The following is a 6,934-nucleotide window of genomic DNA, read 5'->3' as shown; positions in this document are numbered from 1 at the left end:
AGAAAAGACATTCTGGCTATTGAGGGAGTGCAGCGTAGGTTCACGAGGTCAATTCCTGGAATGGCAGGATTACCTTACACTGAAAGACTGAAGCGACTGGGCTTGTATACCCTTGAGTTTCGAAGATTGAGAAGGGATCTGATTGAGACGTATAAGATTATGAAAGGAATGGACACTCTGGCAGTAGGAAACATATTTCCACTGATGGGTGAGTGCCGAACCAGAGGACACAGCTAAATAATACGGGGAAATCATTTAGGACAGAGCTCAGGAGAAACTTCACCCAGAGAGTGGTGGCTGTGTGGAATGCTCTGCCCCAGAGGGCAGTGGAGGCCCACTCTCTGGATTCATTTAAGAAGGAGTTGGATAGAGCTCTCAAAGATAGTGGAATCAAGGGTTATGGAGATAAGGCAGGAACAGGATACTGATTAGGAATGATCAGCCATGATTATATTGAATGGCGGTGCAGGCTCGAAGGGCTGAATGGCATACTCCTGCACCTATTGTCTATTGTCTGTCTATTGTCACACATCAGGTATGTGATGGAATACTGTCTGCTTTCCTTGGTAAGTACAGGTCTAAAAATGGTCATGATATTCAATGCCATCCAGGATAAAACAGCCAACTTGATTGGCACTCTATCTACCATCTTAAACATTCACTACTTCCACCACTAACAACAATGTGTACAAAATATAAGTTGCATTACAGCAACTTACCAAGGCTTCTTCAGCAGCACCTTAAGCCAAGACTTCTAATATCTCATAGTCACTGGCCATCCATCACAGGCAAGGATGACTCTCCTTGACGTTGAGTGAGTCCATTGGTGGCTGTACAGACCAATGTGGCTACTGCGGGCTCTTTTACACTTGGGGCAGGTGGTGGTCACAGGAATTGGTGGGTGGTACATTGGTGCAACAGTGTGCTTTGTTCACTGTTTTCACCTGGCTTCTGCCTTTTCCTTCCCAGATGCTCCTCCTCCAGTTTGGATGGTCTTGGGCCAGCGATTCCCAGCTTTCTGTGGGAATGCTGGACCTTGCCACTGAGACCTTGAGGGTATCTCTGAGACACTTCCTCTGCCCACCTGCTGGCTCGCCTGCCATTTAAGCTGCGAGTTGGTCATACAAACAATGTGCCCAGCCTATCATAGCTAATCAAGAGGGGTCAGTGCCTTGATGCTGGGGAGGTTGCTCTGGTTGAGGGCGCTGGTGTTGCAGCATCTGTCTTCTCCATGGATTTGCAGGACTTTCTAATGTCTGGAGGGACAAAGGGTGACATGCAAAGGAACACTATCTGCAGACACCCCTATAAGCCACATAGCATCCTGATTTAGAATTATATCACATTTCTGCACTGTAGCTGAGTCAAAGTCCTGCAACTTATTTATTCATTACTTATACTAGACGGACTGCTGAAGTGCAATGAGGGGTACTCCACCATCTGCCCAAGGTTCCTATCTGTTCCACTTATATGGTTGCATTCAAACCTTTGGGGATATTAATGTGTCCTTGCAATTTAACTCTGTTATTATTCTAGTAAAGTGATGCTGCACTCCCTCCAAGGCCACTATATTTCTCTGGGTGGTACTCTAAACACAGTACTTCAGAGATGTTCCTGGGAATCATAAGAACACACCAACCCACAGCCACACTATGTCAATCTACTCACAAGAATGAAAAACCCCATACGCATAACATGCAGGACTGACATGCGACACAAAATTCCATGTAACGACTGCCACAAGCAGTACATCTGCCAGACTGGAAGAAAACTAGCAATCTGGATACATGAATAACTAGCAGCAAAACGGCATGACCAGTTCTCCCTCATCGCCGCAGACAAAGACTATTTGACTGGGACAATTTAAGCAAGCTAAACAGAAACATGCACGGGAATTCATAAAGGCGTGGTTTTCAACCCACAATGCCACTAACAAGCATGTTGACAGATCTCATATATAAACCACTGCAGAGAAAAACTGGTAGTCATACCACCCATCTTAAATTGCGGCACTTAAATATCAAGCGGAGTAGTGCATCGATTTTTACAGAAGTGGCACTGATGATGTTACCTCGCATGTTTGCATGACAACCCACTAGCTTGGCAAGCTAACTACAACCACATCCACAGCCCGAGCTACAAATCTTCACAAGGACCTTATTTAAGTGTCTGCTATTTCCTTATTCCAAATTTATCATGTTGCATTGCCAGTTTTAAGGGGCCCATATTACTCTTAATCCAATTTTTCTAACATAATTGTAAACATTATACTGAGTTTTGGTATTTTTGCAAGTTTCCTTTCATGAATCTTTTTAAAGCTATATTTGTTTTGTCAGCCTTTACTGTTCTTTGTATCTTTTCTATTCACTAGGATATATGCTTTATTTTATATTGTATAATTTTTAAATTTGGTTTTATGTTGTTTCTTGCCTCCTTGTGGCTTTTTTTTTGGTGGAACCAGCTATTGCTCCTTGGGTATAAACAGATTCTGTACATGATATGGTTTTTTTTTGTATACCTTCCACTGATCGTTTATCTTTTTAACCATTAGCAAATTTCTTTAGTTCATCACAGGCAGTCTCCATCACATCCTGTTGATGTCAGCATTATGTAAATCTAAAAGCCTGGTAGTTGTTTTGTGTTTCTCACTTTCAACTCCAACATTGAATTCAATCATATTATGCTTGCTGTTTGATAATTGTACACACAGTTAGGGTGCTAGAAGCATCTGGGTAATTGTTTATTAGTAAAACTAATATGACACACCCTCTGTTAGATCAAAGACATATTATTTCAGAAAACCACCTGGACGTTGCTGACTTTCTAACATTAGCTCATCTGCTTATCCCATTTGATAATGCAAGTTCAAAATCCCCTTTAAAACCAATCTGTCTTTACTACATGCTTATCTAATCTTTATTCTATTTCATAGTTTCTACCAGGGGACCTATATACCACTACCAATACACTCTCAGGCTCTTTTCTATATATTAATTCACACCATAAAGTGTTAGATTACCAGTTATTGTTTCTCCTCTTTACTGAATGGATTTCATATTTAATCATTAACACTATTCCTCCATCTGTAATTGATTCCCTATCATGTAAGTCTTATCACTGTTTCAAATCTGCAGTTTGCATTCCTAACAGTCTTGCAGCAATGCCTCAATGTTACGTCATACCCGCTTAAGTTGAATTTGCACCTATATTTCATGCAAATTGTTCCTTGTACTCCATGCATTCTATTTATTTACATACATTTTAATTAAATTTTACACCAAAGAACTTAGAGCATTAAAAAGTTGGAGGGGGGAAATAAATATTAATTTAAAAGATTTACAAGGGTGTTGCCAGAGTTGGAGGATTTGAGCTATAGGGAGAAGCTGAACAGGCTGGGGCTGTTTTCCCTGGAGCATCGGAGGCTGAGGGGTGATGTAATAGAGGTTTATAAAATTGAGGGGCATAGATAGGATAAATAGACAGTCTTCTCCCTGGGGTGGGGGAGTCCAGAACTAGAAGGCATAGATTTAGGGTAAGAGTGGAAAGATATAAAACAGACCTAAGAGGCAACTTTTTCATGCAGAAGGTGGCATGTGTATGGAATGAGCTGCCAGAGGAAGTGATGGAGGCTGATACAATTGCAACATGGGTATATGAATAGGAAGAGTTTGGAGGGATATGGGCCAGGTGCTGGCAGGTGGGATTAGATTGGGTTGGGATATCTGGTCGGCATGGATAGGTTGGACCGAACGGTCTGTTTCTATGCTGTACATGTCTATGACTATAACATCTTAATAAATGCAGAGAAATTTCCTGAAAGGAAACTAGTTACAGCATATCAGCCTGTTGAAGAAGCCTTAATGTGGAGATAATAATGAATCTTTATTGACATTTGGGTGTTGCAAGGATATTGCTGGGATAAAAGGAATAGTATGAATTTGAATCTTTTCCTAGTGTTTATAATAAAGTATTTTTAAATTACTTGTCTGGTGCCACAGGTCTTCGTATCTTTTTCCTTGTTTAATGAACTTATATTCTCTGTGTTAAAAGTATCCTGGCACCTCTTATGAATGTGCTCAGTAATTGATTGCCTTGATTAAGAAATAAAAATCTCAGATCTAACAAGTCAGACTTCACTGACTTGTCCAGTATTAATATCAGCTGGGATCAAAATTCCTTGAATTTAAGAGGGATCTGAACTTGCTAAACGAAAGATTATGTGAAGATTCTGGTCACAAGAACAAAATAATTGATGTGAAACAAAGTACATGGGTTGGAGTTTAAATTGGCTTTGACTGTTAGCAAGATTTTCTGGGAGAAGCAGATATATCGGTGGGTTATTTTTAAGGCCAAATGGAGAGAGTGGACAAATTGAAGTTAGAAATAAAAGAATCTCAAAGATGATATGATTAAAGTGATTGTTCACCAATTCAAGTTGAGAGAAACCGGAGAATGAAATGTCACAGCTATAGCTAAGATTCAGTTCCAAATGAAAAGAACATTTGAATTGGAGGAAAAAGGGAAATGGAAAGATGGGAGAATGGGGGAAAAATGGAAAGAGAGCTGAATTTTTTTAAAAAGCAATGACAATAAAAAGAATAAATAACAAAATAAGTGAGCCACTTATGGGAAGGGTACACTTTGGGATTTGACTTGACGCTTATTAATATCAAATAGCATCATGACATTAGTAAAAAGTAATTGTTACCATCCAATTAATCTTTTCCATTAAGTTGCCAGTCTCATTCCAATTTGGGTGAAGCCCATCCCAACAGTACAGTTCTTTTCTGTCCCAGTACTAGTTACAGTAGCCTATGAAATGGAATCCCTACAACTCACATTTGTTCAGTCATGTGTTACACAGCAATATAGAAAGGATTTATCCCTTGCAGTAAACTGTGAAAATTCGAGAGACCAAGAACTATTTAAAGTAAAAATTAACATTATTTCTTAAAGTATAACAGAGAATAATTAACTCTCAACTATTTACACCTCCTTTCTCTCACCTATTTCTCTTTGCCTTCCCTTCTGCAATACTAGTCCAATAAAACTCCCAATTAAGATTTACAGGAAAATTCAAATTTTAAAACCAGTCAGCAGTTGAATCTTATCCTTATCTTCATTGGTAGATTGGCTCTCTAGGTCAGTATTGAGGTTTTTCTCTGTGCAAACTCCTCTAGCCAGGTACGTCTCAAAGTTCTGATGAGCAGTCCACAGCTGGTGGCAGTTCTCCTCCCAACTGTTTGATTTTCCCCAGTCTTATACCCCAAGGCATCGGATTATGTCATTGGCTTTTAACAAGGTTTGTAGCTCAGGTTGAGGTTTAGGGTGTAGGTTTTCTCACTGAGCTGTAGGTTTTATATCCAGACGTTTCATTACCTGGCTAGGTAACATCATCAGTGACGACCTCCAAGTGAAGCGAAGCTGTTGTCTCCTGCTTTCTATTTATATCTTTCTCCTGGATGGGGTTACTGGGGTTTGTGGTGATGCCATTTCCTGTTCATTTTCTGAGGGGTTGATAGAAGGCATCTAGATCAATGTGCTTGTTTATGGTGTTGTGGTTGGAGAGCCAGGCCTCTAGGAATTCTCTGGCATGTCTTTGCTTAACCTGTCCCAGGATAGATGTGTTGTCTTAGTCGAAATGGAATCACCTTTTGGCCTAATTTGAATTTGTTTTGTCATCTCCGGGCAACTAGCTATCACAGTAGCTGGAGCACATGATACATTGTGTCTTACTGAGAACACTTGATGCTGTCACTGCTAGCCTTTACTCTCTTTAAGGGATAATACATCCACAGTTTCATAACACGTGTTAACCTCCAGAATCTATTCATCCTATGCAATCTTCCTCTGATGGGGTTGGTTAGCTCAGCTGGCTGGATGGTTGGTTTTGATACTAACAGTGTTGGTTCAATTCCTGCTTTGGTCGAGTCTGCTATGAAGGTCTTGCCTTGCCTGAGATGCAGTGACCCTCTGTTTAAATCACCACTTGTTACCTCTTTATAATAAGAGAGTGGAACTATGGTGATTTAGCCTTAACTTTTTAGGACCTGTTTTCCATTTAGCTCCCAGAAATCTCTGTAGAAAACTTCCTTGCTATGTTGTTGGCTCCAATATAAGATTTTGAGGGGCTTGGAGAGGTGGATAGAAAGCAGTTCTTCTTAATGGAAGGTTCAATAACAAGGGGGCATAATTTTAATGTGAAAGGCAAGAGGTTTAGAGGACATTTGAGGAAATATTTTTCACTCTGGGAGATGGGAGTCTGGAATACACTGCTGAGATGGGTAGTTGTTGACGGGAAACCTCGCAACCTTGAGGGTCCTGCCCTCAAAACAGACACAAAGCGTTCATGTTTTTCTCTTCCAGACCTGCTGAGTTTATCCAGCATTCTATTGCCTGCAATTCTCCTGGCGTGACCAGACTGTCTAGAGATTCCTCGGCCGTCCTGTCAAGAGTATTTCCAACTCGCACCCCATTGTTCTGAACAGGAGATTTCGAATTGGGACCAGCTAGAGCAGCAGCAGAGTCCTTATAAACTGCTCTGCCATATCTCAGTCCATATTTATCCACAGTTAAAAATCACACAACACCAGGTTATAGTTATAAATTTGTACTTGGAGGGATACATTGTACTTTGCTCAAAAACTACATGCATTCAGTAGGACTCTGAGCTCAAAAACTGCATGAATTCATGTAAAACTCCGTTATCTCACTTTTTAGATTAGAATCAATCTAAACATCATGGCATAGACAGCACAGGGGCCAACACCTTCAACATATTGTCTAGCTATCACAATTGTTAACAGCTAACCTGAGAATGCAACTTTTTTAAAAAAGGTTTTGTGATTTACACATGAAAGAAGTGAAACTATCATGGTATTCTAACAGATGAAAGGCTTAACAGACAATCAATTTTTCAATGTATAATTTCAGT

The sequence above is a fragment of the Chiloscyllium plagiosum genome, chromosome 28 (assembly GCF_004010195.1).
Source record: "Chiloscyllium plagiosum isolate BGI_BamShark_2017 chromosome 28, ASM401019v2, whole genome shotgun sequence".
Lineage (NCBI taxonomy): Eukaryota > Metazoa > Chordata > Chondrichthyes > Orectolobiformes > Hemiscylliidae > Chiloscyllium > Chiloscyllium plagiosum.
Note: the sequence above shows the minus strand (reverse complement) of the source record.